The 17,515-nt window shown below is 39.7% G+C and overlaps 1 protein-coding gene across 1 annotated transcript in view; it reads left to right on the forward strand.

Moving 5' to 3' along the window:
• Nucleotides 1-3,612: 3,612 nt before the first annotated feature.
• Nucleotides 3,613-17,515, forward strand: part of Sytl4 (synaptotagmin like 4) — a 66,200-nt gene continuing 52,297 nt past the window's right edge. The window contains exon 1 of the mRNA XM_042683047.1: nt 3,613-3,717. The gene's annotated coding sequence lies outside the window, so the exon portion shown is untranslated. The remainder of the gene's footprint in view (nt 3,718-17,515) is intronic.

The raw sequence follows: 17,515 nt of genomic DNA on the forward strand, positions 1-17,515 counted from the left end.
CAAAGACAACCCAAGAAAAATAGACAAAGGATAAGAAAAGACATTTTTTCAAAGAAGATATTCTAATGGCTAGTAGGCACATAAAGAGATGTCTTATATTATTAGTTATTAGGAAAATGCAAACCAAACTACAATTTGCCACTATTTCCCACTAACTGGAATATCTATAAACAAAAACTTGATAACAGGCATTATTAAAGATATAGAGAAATTGCAACCCTCATAGAGTGCTCTTAGGACTATAAAATGAGACAATCACTTGAGAAACCAGTCAGGTGGTCTGTCAAAAAATTAAACATATGTTACAAGTTATAATATGAGTTAGCAATTCTATTCCTTCGTGTATACACAACTGTTTTGTTAACAAGTATTTATAAAACTTCATATATGAATATTTATTGGAAAATGACTCACAATAGCCCAAAATTGGAAATAACTCAAATATCTATTAGCTTGTGAATGTGTAAACAAATGGGGTATATTTACACAGTAGAATACTATTCAGCCATAAAAAGGACTGAAAACAGTTTGAGTGATGTTAAAATAATAGAACAAGGGACATCAGGTTTCTGTGAATGGTTGTAATTATCTAGTGTATAAAGCTAAAATTCTTTACATGACTCATAAGGCCTCTGAAACTGTAGCCCCTACCCATCTGCTATGAACTGAATTGTGTGTTTTAAAAGTCTTATGTTGAAATCCTTATCCCCAATACATCAGAATGTGTTTCAAATTGGCAGTGGGATCATTATAAGTACAATTAGGCACAATAACATCATTTAAGTTAGACCCTAACCTAATTGCTCTCTCTATAAAAAGGAGAAGTTTGGATACAGAAACACACACAAATGAAGGTGAAGGTGAAGGTGAAGGAGGACATCACAGTTCTATTTCAACAGGCCAAGAAATACCACAAATTGCTGGCAAATCATCACAGCTAGGACAGACAGAAGGAACAGTTTTTTTCTCATTTCTCTCAGAAGAAACTAACATAGCAAGCAATGTGATGTCAAACTGGTAGTCTGCAAAATAGTGAGAGAAGGTTTTGCTGTCTAAGCCACTTAGTTTGTGATACTTCATTTTAGTAGCCCTAAAGAGCTTTACATATACCATATTTTCGGTCTCATCTATCATCACTTTGCCCTTACACTTTATGGTCTAGCAACACACTTTCTTTGTAAGTCCTTTCTACATATCAGAAGTCTTTTTGCTTTGACTGTATGTTATTCTTTGCCCAGAATGCCTCTCTGCCTTGGTAATTCCTACTTATTCTGTAAGATTCAGAGAAGCTATTGCTGCTTTCTAGATCTGTTTGGAGTAACAGGCTTGTGTAAGTACCCTTCCTAAGTATTTCCACTCATACCCTGATAATTTTATGTTTCCACCCCCACTCAATAAACTAAGTTTAATAAGTTAAGTGTATCCCTCCCCCACTCAATAAACTAAGAACTTTCTGATGAAAGGGTTGCTCAAATCGCAGTGCCTGGCATGGTGTTCTATGTACATAATTGATGCTCAGTACATACTTCTGAATGAATTACTTTCTTTTTTGGGGGGGGGTCCGGTTATGGGGCCTGAACTCTGGGCTTGGGCGCTGTCCCTCAGCTCTTCAGCTCAAGGCTAGCGCTCTACCACTTGAGCCACAGCACCACTTCCGGCTTTTTTCTTTTTGCTTATGTGGTGCTGAGGAATCGAACCCAGGGCCTCATGCATGCAAGGCAAGCGCTCTACCACTGAGCCACCTTCTCAGCCCCTGAATTACTTTCTTTTCAGAATTCATTTTTCTGTTTTCCGATGGCATCTACTAAAATGCTTTGCAGGTGGAGGGTACTGAGTACATTTTGACATGCTCAACTGGGAATATTTGGCACTATATCTGGAGATATTTTAGTTGTTAAAACTGGGGAAATGCTACTGGCTTTTTGTGAAAAGATGCCAGAGACACTATTCTACATCCTACCAGACAGCCTCCCCTCCATAAATAAATATCCTATCCAAAATAGCAGTGTTGTGGAAAAAACCCAGATATTGACTGAAAACAAGACTGAATCTACATCCAAGTAGAGATGTCAAAAAAAATAGAGCCCAATGAAGCTAGCTCTCTGGGTAGAATTATTTCATTACAATTATGGCTGTATAGATGGTATAGCCAAGTGAGTAAAGGGATCAGTTAAGGAGAGAATATGTTCATTCTCATACTGAGAATGATTTGCCCAGATCAGACAGCAGAAGAAGAACCTGTAAAGGAGGGGACAAAGGTATAGGAGGAAAAGGAAGAATCTTATAGATACCACAGGAAGTGTTTCAAGAAGGAAATGGTTCATAGTGTTAAATGTAGGGGAGAGGTCAAGCAAGGTAAGGACTGATAATGCTTAATTAATTAATTAATTAATTGGGATTTATTCACCAAAAGGCCATTGGTTGGGTATCTTGTTAACTTGCTTCATTGGAAAATAAGCCAGATCTCTGAGGCTTGAGGATTGAATGAGAAGAAAATAAAAATTCTAAACACACTTGCAAAATATATTTTCAATAAAAAAGGATCTAGAGCGGGAGCTCATGTGGAGACAAAATCCATCCATCTATCTATCTGTCTGTCTGTCTGTCTGTCTATCTATTTATCTCTCTATCTATCTATCTATCTATCTATCTATCTATCTCTCTATCTATCTAAAATAGTAGAAAGTTGAGCAGGTTGGTGATGACTTAGATTTGAGCATGCTTAGTGGGTCATATGAAGGAAGAAGGGAGAAAAGAAAGAGAAGGTCTGTAATTAGCGTACAGATATAAAGAAATATTTTAGTGTACTGATGTATGCTTTCTAAAAGGGTTGTTTCCTTTTAAAAAATTAAAATGTTAAAAACAGAAGGGCTACAATTACATAAATCAGGCCAAGAGTGTATTTCTTTTTGGATAACGCCACCCTTTCCCTCACTCTAAAAGGGTTTTCAGCCAACAGACAGTAGCCACTATGGTGTTTGATGGTTACTTATTCTTCATTGTTAGTTTTTAAAAACCCACAAAACTGGTACTGAATGTCATTACTGTGTTAATTTTTGATCTTCCTTGGTTTCCAATGAGTTGAATATTTTTATTAATAGTGTCTTTTAAACTATGTCCTTTGTCTAAAACATTTCTATTTTATACATTTTAATTTGCCACACCGAGTCAAAAGTCACAGCCAGAATGATACATATCTTCTCGCAACACAGTTACGATTCTTTCATTTTCTTAGAAGTTTTTGGCAATATGACAAGTTTTGGCTTAATGAACAGAAGTAGGTGACTCTATGGAGTAAGAGCTAGAGCACAATTGGAAGTCATTGAGGAAGGCGGGGGGGGGGGGGGGGGGGGGAGGGAGCGGGAGGAGGGGAAGGGCAGCGGGGAGCAGTGCGGGACGCTGGCACTCAAAATCTTAAGAACCCCCAACCCCCACCCCAGCTTCCTCTCTTCACTGAGGAAGCCCGAAAGTTTGGGCTGCCAGTACTCTCCTTTATGCTTAGTAGCCCCCTACTAGGGATCCCAGAATGGTGTACGGCCCCTTTAAGAGTCCAGCTCCTCCCAGCTCCAGGGAAAGTTGCAGCTTTTTCCGCCTCTTCAGAGGGTGAAAAGCGCCGGCTGGCCAAGCAGGGTTGCGGTCCTTCAGAAGCTGGAGACCCTCCCTCGAATCCTGCATTGGGACTTCTAGTCTTCTCCCGCTACCTGTTGCTGGTGACAGGTAGGTCCTCAGCCAACTGCCGTCCCCTCACTCTCGTTGTGGGACCTAATTTTTTGGGTCCCCGCCCCTTTTAGCAGCTGACTCGCCCCCACCCCCATCCTGGGGACCTGCTGGCGTCTGGTCTTCTCGTCCTTGCCTCAGTCTGTTTTTCTCTTAAGCTTACCTGTTCCGTACTCCCAGTTTGCCTCTCCCGGACCGCACCCCGGCAACCTCTCACGCATTGACTCGCGTCTGCCTCGGGCCGTCCTTCTTGGGCACTTTTCATTAATTTCAGGCTTCTTTTGACCAGTTCCCTCGCTTTCCCTTAGTGAGCACGGACCGGTTGTCCCTCTGGGAGCTGTCTCATTACTGTCATTCCTGTCCCGGAATGTTCTGACTTTTCCCGCCAGCCTAAGCGCCTCTTCGCGCTGGCTCAGGGGGCTGGGGTGGAGCCCAGGTCGCCGACACTTCCACTCACCTTCTCATGAGTTCCTCTCGCAGCACTCGGCCATCACGCGGGGTGTCTACCCGGTATTGTTTCACACGGAGCCTTGGCACTCCAGACATCAGCGTCCCTGCTTTCCTTGGCCTCGACTCATTACCCACAGGTAGAAAAAAAAAAAAAAAAGCTGGAGGTCTCTTGTGTCCCTAGTCTTGTCTCAGTCGTCTGTCTTTCTGCTTGGAACAGGGGGAACCAGGTGGGTGTGGTGGAACTGAACTACTTTATCTTGCTGCCCTTCAAGCAGGCTGTGGGATTTGCTCTCCAAAAAGCCCTCAGAAGGAGCATACTCTCCCTTAGATCCCCTGTAATGTTTTGTAAAGTGGTAGAAAAATGTATTCATCTAGCCTGTGACATTGGATAAGACGGGGCTACAGTGATTAAATCACTTGGTTGCACATTTGACTGGCTTCAAAAACAGGTATGTTTCACATTTGCCCACCATTTTGACCCTAGTACTTTTCTGCTTCAGGATCATAGGACCTAGAATTCCACAATACTCTTTTTAGCAGGGTTGAACCTAGACCTTGTAAACATTTATGGCAGAAATTAGTTTTCAGTATATCTTGGACTTCTAGTTTTAACTGGCTGCTTTTCTACTTTTTCCAGCTCCCCATCCCCCATCACTTCTAAATTTATGACTATTAAAGGATTAATCACCTAAAAGGTTTTCCCACTACAGGGAGAACAATGTTTGTTTGATGCAGAATTAGAGAGTAGTGAGACTGATGAAGTTTTCTTGTGACAGTGTGTGTGTGTGTGTGTGTGTGTGTGTGTGTTTGTGTGTTTGTGTGTATACCTCAACAAGCACTTATAGATATCCTTAGTAGGAAAAGTTCACTGATTTGGTTTGTGAGATCCTTCTTTGGATGGCAGATGAACATTTCTGGCAACACAATTTCAGATCAGATGGGGAAATGGAATTTGGAAGCCTGTTCTCGGGTAATTGACCAATGAGTTTTTGCCTTCTGATCAATATTCTGAGTATTTCTGCTCACAAGCTACTGCTAATAGTGGTTGTTAGAATTAATTGAGCCAGGCATGGTAATAAGTTACTTACATAATTATCTCACGAAGCACTCAAGAAAAAAATGTGCAGTAGGTGCTACAACTATAACCATGTTATGATGACAAGGACATTGTGAGATATTTAAGTGCCTTGCTCCAAATCACACTTTGATGGGAGGCAGAACATCTGGTCCTAGCCTGCCATGGCACATCTATTGTCTTGGATGCAGGAAGATTAATAGCTCATGCATAAGGATCACGGGAGTAAAAAAACAAAAAACAAAACAAAACAAAACAAAAAACCATCACTTCTAACCCGAAGCACAAATTTTGGCCTTCAATTCCATCTTATACTGTGAAGACTTTGGATCACTTACTGTGATAATGTCTTACCACATTGCCACTTTGTCACTGTGAGAACATACCCCTGAGTAAAAGCTCTTGGGCTGTCAGCTCAGTGGTAATGGTTTTGAAGTTAGGATAGAGTACCCTTGGATTTTAGGGAAGTATGGTTTGGTTCGAGGGATGTGCACCTGACTCAACTTCTTTACCTAATGATAAAGGAAGAAAAGAGTATATAGTAAGCGGGAAGGATTTCCTAATAGCTGTACTGGAGAACCTGAAGGTGAGGATTGTGTTTGTTTTTTATCATGGGATGGATGGGGTACCTTAGACCAGGATAATAAAAAAGAAAATATGCTGTCCAATCCCACTCCTGGAACTTGGCTTAAATTGTTCTCTTTTTCCTTCTGGGAAACTTCTCACTTATTTCCCTTGCCCCACTGTTATTATTTTTGGTTGTGAGGCTACTGGAGATTTGAACTCAGGATCTCATGCTTGCTAGACTTGGCAACACAGTGGTAAGTCATGCCTCTAGACCTGTTTTTACTATTTTTAGGATAGGGTCTTGCTTCCCACCCAGCCATGTACCTGGGCTGCCATGCACGTACTTTAGGCTTCCCATCGTCCCTAGTATCACAGGTAGAAGCCACTGTGTCCAGCATTCTTTCTATATAGATGGAATCTCATAAACATTTCTTCCTGGAGCTGTCCTGGTACCATGAAACTTCCAATCTCAGCTTCCCATGAAGGTTGAGGTGATAGGCACAAGCAGTATACCAAGCTATAGGTGGAGAAAGGATCTTGTCAACTTTCTTGTTGTGCTGCCCATAACCTTGATCCTCATATGCTCCATTTCCCAAGTAGCTAGAATTGCAGGCATGGGCCACTGGACCAGCTCCCCCACCATTAATTCTTTATTCTGTTTTTGTCGCTGTTCCAGGGCTTGAATCCAGGACCTCTTATTTGGCTTTTGGGATTATGGCAGCCATTCTACCACTTGAGCCACACCTCCACTTATGGCTTTTTACTGCTTAATTAGAGAAAAGAGTCTCTTGGATTTGTATACTAGGCTGTCTTTGATCCTTAGTCCTCAGATCTTAGCCAACTGAGTTGCTAGGATTATAGATGTGAGCCACTGGTGCCCAGCTTCCTACCATTATTTCTTATTTATCTCTCATAATTTAGATCTGATGTCACTTCTTTCCCTCATGCAGAATTACTATCCTGGGTCTTAAAGCACTTTGTCTACACCTCAATAAAACCTTTAACACCATTCTTTGTTGTTTGTTCACTTGGAAAGTTATAACCTGTCTAAAGGCAAAAGCTGGATCTTAGATTCCTTCCTCTTAAATGTAAGAGCTTAACAAATATTAGTGTTAGGAATTGGTGATATCATGCCTTCAAGGGATTGAGGTGGGATTGAAGTACAGATGGCATCACCTTGAGGTACTTGAAATCCCATAGTTCAGAGTTTACCTATCAATGTTATTATTATTTTTTTTGGTTGGTCCTGGGGATTGAACTCTGGACTTGGGCACTGTCCCTCAGCTCTTCAGCTCAAGTCAAACACTCTACTGCTTGAGCCACAGAGCCACTCCAGTTTTCAAGTGGTTTATTGGAGATAAGAGTCTCACGGACTTTCCTGCCTGGGCTGGCTTTGAACCGTGATCCTCAGGTCTCCGCCTCCTAAGTAGCTAGGATTGCAGGCATGAACCACCAGCGCCAGGCTCAATGTTATTTTTTTATTGCAAAGCATTCCCTGAGCACCGTATTTAAACTTGCCATTCTCTTCCTGAACATTCTTTATGCCCCTGTCCTACCTACTTGCATTTTTTTTTTTTTTTGCTTATTGTTTGTTTTCCTTGCTCCCAGAACATAATCCATATGGATAGAGACTGCTGTCTGCTGTATCCACTGACTGGTCCCAGGAACCAGAGCAGTGTCTGGTACCTCAGAGGTGCTTTTTAAATGAATTAATGAATGGCTTGACCATTCTAGGAATTGGCACCTTTTTTTGTACTCTCCTGGACCTAAAACTAAGCCTACCCAGTTGGTCACCTTACAGTGTAAGGTTGTCCCAGGCCCAGTTCTCACCTGGCTTTCCTTCTCCTGACTTTTGCATTGAGATTGCATGTCTGATGATAATTGACCTACTTTGACATGCTCTCTCTCTCTCTCTCTCTCTCATATACAATTATCTGAGTGGAACCTTTTAAATTTTAAAAGTGAAAATGTAAAGATACTATGCTTCTTGATGATGCAGCTTCTTAGGGAGGCTACAGTGGGGGCAGGAGGCTGTGCATGAGCAAAGAGGTTGGAGAACCAGCTCAAAAGAACAGAAGATGCCACAAAATCAGGCCTCAATCACCATTAGCCTTCTAGGTGTGAAGAGGAGAGTATTTCGATTTTGAGCTTTATATAAAAGCCATAGCTGAGTGCTCTGTGTGCATAGTACTTGCCTGGGTTACTTACTAGGGTTACGAAGAGTAAGGAAACCACTATGAGTCAAAGTAAAACAATGTTACTTTGTTTAAATGTGTCTTTGAGAGAGAAAAGGGCTAGGATTCTTTTAAAGACAATCTTGGAGGAAGATGGCCCTGGAAAAATTGGTAACTATGTGATTTTTACTGTTTAATATTTGGCAACTTCTTATTTTAATTAATCACTTAATTATTTTTGTACCCTTGAATTTTTAGTCAACATACCTTTGTAATATGAGCAAATTTCTTTGTGATATTTTCATATCTGTACACTGTGCACTTAAATTCATTCCAACATATTACTGTTCTTTCTTGTATTTTGTACCTTTTAAAAATACCCTTCAATCTTCTTTGAAACTTAAGTTTTTGCAAAAATATGCCTAGACTTTTCTGTTTATCTCTCCAGACATTGAATATTGGAGTGATCTAGATCTCAGTATGTGCACTTTCCTCCATCCAAAATCTTCCTAGAGGTTGTTATCCAATTAACATCTATCCAGACATACTGATCACTCTCAAATTTCTGTCTGACCTAAACCTTTCATTTAAGCTGCAGTCTCATATGTTTCGTAACCTATGTGACAGCCTTTGCTTTTTCTACCAAATAGATAGCTCCAACATAGTATGACTAAAATATGATTTCTGATTACCCTTGTTCCTTAAACCCATCTTATCTTCCCTAATCTATTTGGTTACTCAAACTAAGAATTTAAGAATTTAAGATAATCTTTGGCTTATTTATTTTTCTTCTCCCCTTTCACCATGTTCAATTCTTGAGGAAATCCCACTGACATGACTTTCAAACTGTATCATGTATTCAGTCACATATTTCCATCTCCTCTGCCTGCCACCATAAAGCTGCAGTAAACATCCTTTACACACACACACACACAGAGAGAGAGAAAGAGAGAGAGAGAGAGAGAGAGAGAGAGAGAGGAGTAATTTTGTGGGATAGCTTTCTAATAAGAGAATTGTTGATCAAGGAGATGTTGGTCAAAGGATAAATAGTGTCAGACTAAAGAAATAATGTTTTAGTGAACCACTGTACTACATGATCACCACAGTTAATATATACTGTAAAATTGCTAAGACTGGATTTTTTTTATCATTCTCACAATAACAAAAATAGAGTTGGTCTCCAGGTGCTGGTCGCTCACACATGTAATCCTAGCTACTCAGGGGGCTGAGATCTGAGGATCACGGTTCAAAGCCAGTCCAGGCAGGAAAGTCCATGAGATTAATCACCAATTAACCGCCAGAAAACTGGAAATGGCACTGTGGCTCAAGTGGTACAGCACTCCCCTTGAGCTAAAGAGCTCAGGGACAGTGCCCAGGCCCAGAGTTCAAGCCCCATGACTGAAAAAAAAATAGAGTTGGTGAGGTGATGGCTATGTTGATTAGCTAGGTTAAATTGTTCTACAGTGTACATACAGATCAAAACATTATATTATAACCCATAAATAAACTATTGTCACTTAAAAATAAATGGCCAGGTACTGGGGGCTCACACTTGTAATCCTTGCTACTCAGGAAGCTGATAATGTAAGGACTGTGACCCAAAGCTAACCCAGGTAGGAAAGTCCACGAGAGTCTTATCTCCAATTAAGCACCAAAATTCTGGAAGTAGAGTACTAGCCTTGACAAAAAAATCTCAAGGATAGTTCCCAGTCCCTGAGTTCAAGCTGTAAGAATGGCACAAAAGATTATATATATATATATGGCATCCTAATGAAAAAATGTCACCAAGAAAGCAAACAATATTTGCTGGAGAGGATATGGGGAAAAAGAAGTCCTTATAAATCTGTGATACTCACTAGACACTATGTTAGCAATTAACTATACAACTTGGGGGAAGAGGGTGGGGAGGAAAAAACTGGGAGAAAATGAGGGAGGGGGCAACACTGTTCAAAAAGAAATGTACTCAATATCTGACTTATATAACTGTAACCTCTTTGTACATCACTTTTACAATAAAAAAATTTAAAAATGAGAAATGAAGAGTGGGCCTACAGGCTAATTTGAATGATAAAAATATTCAAGTGCTAAAAATAAACTAGTCTACCATTATAAAAGTCAATATGGAGGTTCTTCCAAAAATTAAAATTAAAAATACTTTTGTGATTCTGCTGTACCACTTGAGTGTATAATTGAAGAAATCTAAGTCATTATACACCAGAGATATGTGCATACCTGTGTTTACAGCAACACCATCCACCATAACTGGGTGTCCATCAACCAGTGAATGGATAAAGAAAATATTGTTTATATACTATAAAAAGAAAAAAATTATGTCATTTGCAGTAAAATGGATAGGACTGGAGATCATCCTATTAAGCATATGCATCAGACTCAGAAAGACAAGTATTGTATGTTTTCTTTCATGTAATCTAGGTTTCTAAAAAGAAGTGTATAAAAGTAGAACAAGACTATTTGAGAAGAGGAAGGGGACTAGTGGAAGTTGGGAGGGGAAATAAGAGGGCAATGGGAAGCAATATGATCAAAGTACATTATACACACACACACACACACACACACACACACGTATGAAATTGGTACAGTGTAACTCATTAAAATGTAACAAAATAACCCAGAAAATTTAAGAAAGAAAATGACTTCCAAGAGGATTTACACTTTCACATTTGAGAGTGCTTTTGCTGAGTGGTCGTGGGGCTTGAACTCTGGGCCTGGGCACTGTCTCTGAGCTCTTCAACTCAAGGTGAGCAGTCTACAACTTGAGCCACAACACGACTTCCAGTTTTCTGGTGGTTAATTGAAGATGAGTCTCATGGACTTTCCTGCCCAGGTTGGCTTTGAACCTTGATCCTCAGATCTCAACCTCCTGAGTAGCTAGGATTACAGGTGTGAACCACTGACACCTGGCTTGAGGATGCTTTTGCTGAGGATGCTTTTCTTATTTATTTTGCAGTGCTGGTGCCTTATGTATGCTAGACAGACACTATCTACCATTGAGCTATACTCCAGATCAGCATAATCTTTTTTTATTTTTGCCAACTTAATAGATGTGAAGTAGTATTGAACTATTATTATTATTATTTTATTATTATTTTGTCAATCATGAGATCTGAACTCTGTGCCTGGGCACTGTCCCTCAGTGCTTCAGCTCAAGGCTAGAGCTCTACCACTTGAGCCACAATGCCACTTCCGGCTTTTTCTGCTTAGCTGGTACCGAGGAATCGAACCCAGGGCCTCATGCATGCAAGGCAAGCATTCTACCACTGAGCCACCTTCCCAGCCCCAGTATTGGATTATTTTAACTTGGAATTTCTCTGCTCACTCCTGAGGTTGAACATCTTTTCATGTGTGTTAGTTATTTGTGATTTTCCTGAGACTTATTTCATATCCTTTGCATATTTTGTTTTCTTTTGGGTTAATTAATTTGCTTGTAAGAATGCTGTATTTATGAGAGACATTTACCAATTGCATGTTCTATACTACAAGTTCTTTTCCTCTAGATCTGGTCTGTCATATGTCATAATTTTGCTCATGATGTTTAACCCTCTTATAATCAGATAAAATGCACTATAAAACATTTTTAAAACATGTTCATTAGATTTGGCAATTAGGAGGTCAATGACGACATCAGTTTAGAGGAGAGAAGACAGATAATAGAGGGTTGGGGAGTGAGAATTGAAAGGTCTGAGAAAGAATATGGCACACATATACTTGGCTGTGATGGAAAGGAGGCAGGGCACATGGGGACGCTAATAAGCTTTTAATTTTATTTTGCTTTTAAGTATAGGAGATGAGTCCATTTATGTGTAAATGGCATAGAGATTTATCATAAATGGTCCCTGAGGAAGCTGGTTGGGTTGTAGGGTGGGGGTTGAAGGGGAAAAAAGACTGCCCAAGAGAAAGAGAAGTAGCAGCCACATTGAAAGAGAGATGGGAAGACTGCTGAAGCTGTGGAGAAGGATGGAGTTATGGAGGGGATTTTTTTTAGGGTGATCTACCCTGATGACAGTGGTGTAGGGCTGGAATGGTATTTGAGAAGGATAAGGAAAAAAGTATGATATGTATGATATACATATGTATATCAAAGAAATGTTCATTGCAAGTGCATACAATTTTTGTTTAATCATCTCTCCATAAAACTGTGAAAAGCAAACCAAAGGTCTTAATAGCTTTAGTTTTCTCTGATACAAGTCAGAGACCATTTATTCATTCTCTCTGGCAATGCCACCAGCCCAGGTGTAGAAACAGTTTGAGGATCTGTTTAGATGGTTGTGATAGGAATAAGAGGATGCAATAGACAAGAAAATATTGTGGTAGAAGAGTTGAAATAATGGATCATTATGACTTTCATATCTCTGACTATCTAAACCTATCTTGAACTTGAGTTATTTTTAAGGCATAGATATTTACCAAGTTTATCAATACTGTTTCTTGTTCACAGCTCTGTCAACTCAGTCATCAGAATTGCTTTAGTATGAGTGTCTTTCACCTATTGATAGCAACTTATCAGAAAGAATGTATTGGTCTGCTGACAGATTACATTGTTCCAACTAAGGGCCTAAAATATTCTTAGACACTATACCAGATCCCTCCATGAATAAATACACTTGAGATGTAGTGGAGAATAAGATATATATTTCCTTTTTCCCCCATGGGGCTCATTTCAGCAGAGTAGGCATGTGTTAGATAATTTATTATATAGTTAAGGCCAATGTGGTCAGTTCTGTAAAGTTTAGTCACATCACTTTTTAACAGGCTTTACTAATTTACATTTGCTGGAAATGTTTTATAGTACTTTTGGCATTCTCTTTTTTTAAAAAAAATCCTGAATATTGTCTTTAAAAAATTGCTAAATTGGGCTGGGAAGGTGGCTCAGTGGTAGAGTGCTTGCCTTGAATGCGTGAGGCCCTGGGTTTGGTTATTCAGCACCACATAAGCACAAAAAGCCAGAAGTGGCACTGAGGCATAAGTGGTAGAGCATGAGCCTTGAGCTGAAGAGCTGAGGGGCAGTGCCCAGGCCCAGAGTTCAGGCCCCATGACCGACAAAAAATAAAAATAAAAATTAAAAAATTGCTAAATTAAAGAAAACATTTTAAAAAACTTTTATGGCCAGTACTGGTAAAGCATTTTATTTATTTATTTATTTATTTATTTATTTATTTATTTATTTATTTATTTATTTATTGTTGGTTTGGGGGCTTGAACTCAGGGCCTGGCCTCTGTCCCTGAGGCTCTTTGTGCTCCTAAGGCTAGCATTCTACCACTTGAGCCACAGTGCCATTTCTGGTTTTTGAGTAGCTAAATGGAGATAAGAATCTCACAGGGAATTTTCAGCTCCAGCCAGCTTTGAACCATGATCCTCAGATCTCAGCCTCCTGAGTAGCTAAGTTTACAGGTGTGAGCCACCCATGCTTGAGAGCATTTTCTTTTTGACATATGTTAGATATTTTAACTCCAGTTTCTCCAGAAGTCAAGATCCTGTGACTTGTGCTTCCAGGCCAGTTGGACCAAAAACTTAGGGAAGCCTCACCTCAAATAAGTTGGGCATGGTAAGTATACCTGTCATACCAGCTACACGGGTGGCACAGGTAGAAAGATTTTGGGAAAACACCACAAGACCCTTTCTAAAAAATAAAGGACAAAGAGCTAGGGGTGTGGCTCAAGTGGTAGATCACTTGCTTATCAGGTATGAGGCCCTGAGTACCACCATACAAAACACAATCATCTGTTTATTCTTTCTATCTCTTGGATACTTACTTTGCAATAGATATTTCCTGTCTGAAACAACTGCTCATCTTTCTTCCCTTAGATGTGGGGAATATGATGTGGGAAGCTACATTGGTGGGCTGAGAAATAATTGGGGAGGTGAGGATTTGGAGGCCATGAGTGTAAGTAATTCTTTAGAGAAATGTAGCACTGAACATCAGAGGGTAATATCAGGGATGGGTTGAGGTCCAGTGATTTTATTTTTTATTTAGAGAGACTTTCTTTAAAGGGATGGAAAGGAGGAGATAATTGATAAAAAAAAAATCTTAATAGGGTACAGTCCCTATGCCAGATGGGAGAGGATCCAGAATGAGCTGGAGTATTATTGTGAGTGATTATAGATGAAAATAAGTTTCTAGATTGGCAGCAGGAATGTGAAGTATTTCTTTATAATTTAGGAAGTAAGACCAGCCTCATAGAGCATGAGTTAAGATACCACAAGGATGGGTTTGAGGAATGTTTGGAGAATAAGAGACAAGCAAGACCAGGGAAACATAGCTGTGGTGCCAGGCAATATAGAGTTGAACTTAGTGACCATGAATTCATGTGGATAATAATCTACCAGAATGATTATTTTCTTCACTAGATCCCAGGAGTCCCCAGGTTGGCACAAAAAACCACAGGGCACAGTAAGGTTATTTTTTAAATCAGGCAATTGTAATGAAATTATGCGTTAATGAGGATATTGACACAAGTATAGTTGAAATGATAGAATCTACACTGATTATGGAAGGAAATGGAGGTAGGAAGTACCTGGCAAGGTGGACGTAGAGGGTAGATGGAACACTGCCTTTCATGAGTTCTGTGAATAAGGTAAGTCCCTGGGAAGATCACCAGGTAAAATGTCCAGAGGGATAAGAGGTTAAAATCAGAAAGAAGTATGGAATTAAGTCAAAGGTGGAGAAGTTCTGGATGATAAGCTTTTGGGTGTAGCTGAATGATACATGGTATTGTTGATGCCAGCTCATTCATTCAACAAATATTTATTGTGTGCATATTATGAGCCAAATAGCACCTCTAGTCACTGAAAGTAATAGAGATTAACAAAACAAAGTTCTCCCTCCTTTTTCCCCAAACTCCACAACATCGCTTCTTATATACATCTTACAATCTAGTAGGGGAGATAATTCATCTTAAAATATTTATTTTATTTTATTTTACTGTTTAGTTTTTGTGGCTGTTTTGAGGTTTGGACTCAGGGCCTGGGCTTGGTCCTTGAACATTTTGCTCAAGGCTAGTGCTCTACCACTTGAAGGATAATTGGAGATAAGAGTCTCACAGACTTTCCTGTCTGGGCTAGCTTTGATTAGCAATTCTCAGAACTCAGCATCCTGAGTAGCTAGGATTGCAGGCATAAGCCACCAGTGCCCAGTTTAAATTATTTTAGATATTACTCATTTTGTAGACTAAAAGGATATCCTCATTGCTAGGTTGAATCCTGAACTAATAATACCTAGATGAATAGTAGGGGGCTAGTAGTTCATGCCTGTAATACTAGCTATTCAGGGGCTGGGATCTGAGGATTATGGTTCAAAGCCAGCCCAGGCAGGAAAGTATGTGAGATTCTTATCTCCAATTAAACACCAAGAGCTGGAAGTGGGAGCTGTAGCTCAAGTGGTAGAGTGGTAGCCTTGAACACAAAAGCTCAGAGGCAATGGCAATTCCCTGAATTCAAGCCCCAGAACCAGCACACAAAAAATACAACCTAGATCAAATATTTACATACATGGAACTAAGAAAGCACAGCTAGATATTTTGAGTGTCTATTTTGTATTGATTTCTAATAACTGAATTATGAAAATTCATACTTTTCCCCCTTATAGATTTTAGCAGGAACTTTTATGCCTATGTCAGTTTGAAGATATTCTAATGTATACTAATCTAATTTGAGCATCTTAATGGTACTAATATTTATATTTTATTTTTTAAGTGGCACACCACTGCTTCTAGCTGTAGACTAGATATTGGCAGTGCATGTACCAGTCTTGCAGTGGGGGATTTGAGGTAATGTGTTAAGTAATTATGGTTGAACCGTTTAGGAGAGAATGAAAGTTTGCAGTGAATTAATACATGACATTTCATCTATATTATTCTCTAATTTATACCTATCTTTTGGTGTACATGTACTCATGCACATATTTAATATTTCACTTGAGAGAAATTATTATTCATTTAGTGTCTTGAGGGCCTTTACACTTTAAATTTATCTGTCTTGTATACAGCTCAATTTAAATTCAAATACAGGTTATTTAATTGCGTTTAAGGTTTCTATGGTCATGGCTAGATCACAGCATCCCTAAAATTAAAAAGAAACCAAATGCATGAAATCACAGTTATGTGTGAACATGGACTGGATTAGTCATGAGCCATCCTGGTTTCTCATTTACTGGGAATGTGTGGGTGACTTGGCTTACAAGAAGCAATCAGATACTACTTAAGAGTTCAATCAGAAATCTCTACCACCATCTGTGACCCTGGCAAGAGAAGTGGGTCTTCACTGTGGGGGTCATGCCTTATCAAAGTTTGTTGACTAAGAAATGCTTGGCTTCTATTGATGAAATTTATTGAAAAATAAGAATTTGTTAGCTCTGGTTAGACTTCAGTACAATTTGTGCATATAAATGGCTTGGATTGCACAACATTCATTTCTTTGAAAAGCCAGAAATTGACCCCAGGGTCTTGGGTATGATAGGTAAGTGCTCTACCACTGAGCTATAAGCTCATTCTTTTAGCTGGAGGCTTTCTTTTTATAGTGCTGAAGGTCAAACTGAGGACCTTTTGTATTCTAGTTGGATACCATATTAACTGAGCTACACCCTCAGCCCTTTTGTTGAGACAAGGTCTTATTGTATATCCTAGTCAGGCTTTGAACTCACAATTTTTTTGCCTCTGCTTCCTAAGTGCTGGGAATGCAGGCGTGTACCACCATACTTGATTATTTAGGAATTTAAGATCTTATTAATACTTGGGTTCTTATGGAAAAGGGACTTAAGTATTAGAAGAGGAGGAACTGGTCAGTTTTTGTCCCTCAATCTATGAGGCTCTTGTGGAGACTGCCTGGGCTCCTGTGAGAGCAATCTTCTAGTGTACATTTTAAAGCTGGAAATATAAATCGAATATTTCCTCTCCTCCCCTCTTCTTCCCCTCCCCTCTTTTTTCTTTCTTTTTTTCCTCCCTTCCCCTCTCTTTCCCCTTTCCCGTTCCCCTCCTTTGCCTTTCCCCTTCCACTCTCCTCCCCTCCCTTCCCTTTCCCCTTCCATTCTCCTTTCCTTCCCTTCCTCCCCATTTCCCTCCCCTCCCTCCCTTCTTCCCTTCCCCCTTTCCTCCATTCCTTCTCCCTCCCTCCCTTGCTTATATCACTGATGTTTGAGCTCAGTGCTTTGTACTTGCTAGTCAGGTGTTCTTCTGGCATAGTGTTACCTCCAACACTGTTTTTTGCTGATTATTTTTCAGATAGGGTCTCACTTTCTACTCTGGCATTGCCTAGGCAAGTGTTCTACCACATCCATCTCTTTGTTGAAAAGGGGTCTCAATGAACTTTTCTGCCCTAGTTAGCCTCAAATGACTATTCTCCTAATCTCAGTCTCTCAAGTAGCTAGGATTACAGTGCCTATCTGGAATTTTCCTTAATATATAGTTTCCTTGTTGCCAAGTGGGACTCATGGTCTCATTTTTATGATATTTTATACTTCTGTGGTCCATTATTTATGGAACTCTACCTTCTAGCATTGGTAGTGCTTAGAGGTTTAAA

Source organism: Dipodomys spectabilis, unplaced genomic scaffold (genome assembly GCF_019054845.1).
Source record: "Dipodomys spectabilis isolate Male_0828 unplaced genomic scaffold, ASM1905484v1 ptg000077l, whole genome shotgun sequence".
Taxonomy (NCBI): Eukaryota; Metazoa; Chordata; class Mammalia; order Rodentia; family Heteromyidae; genus Dipodomys; species Dipodomys spectabilis.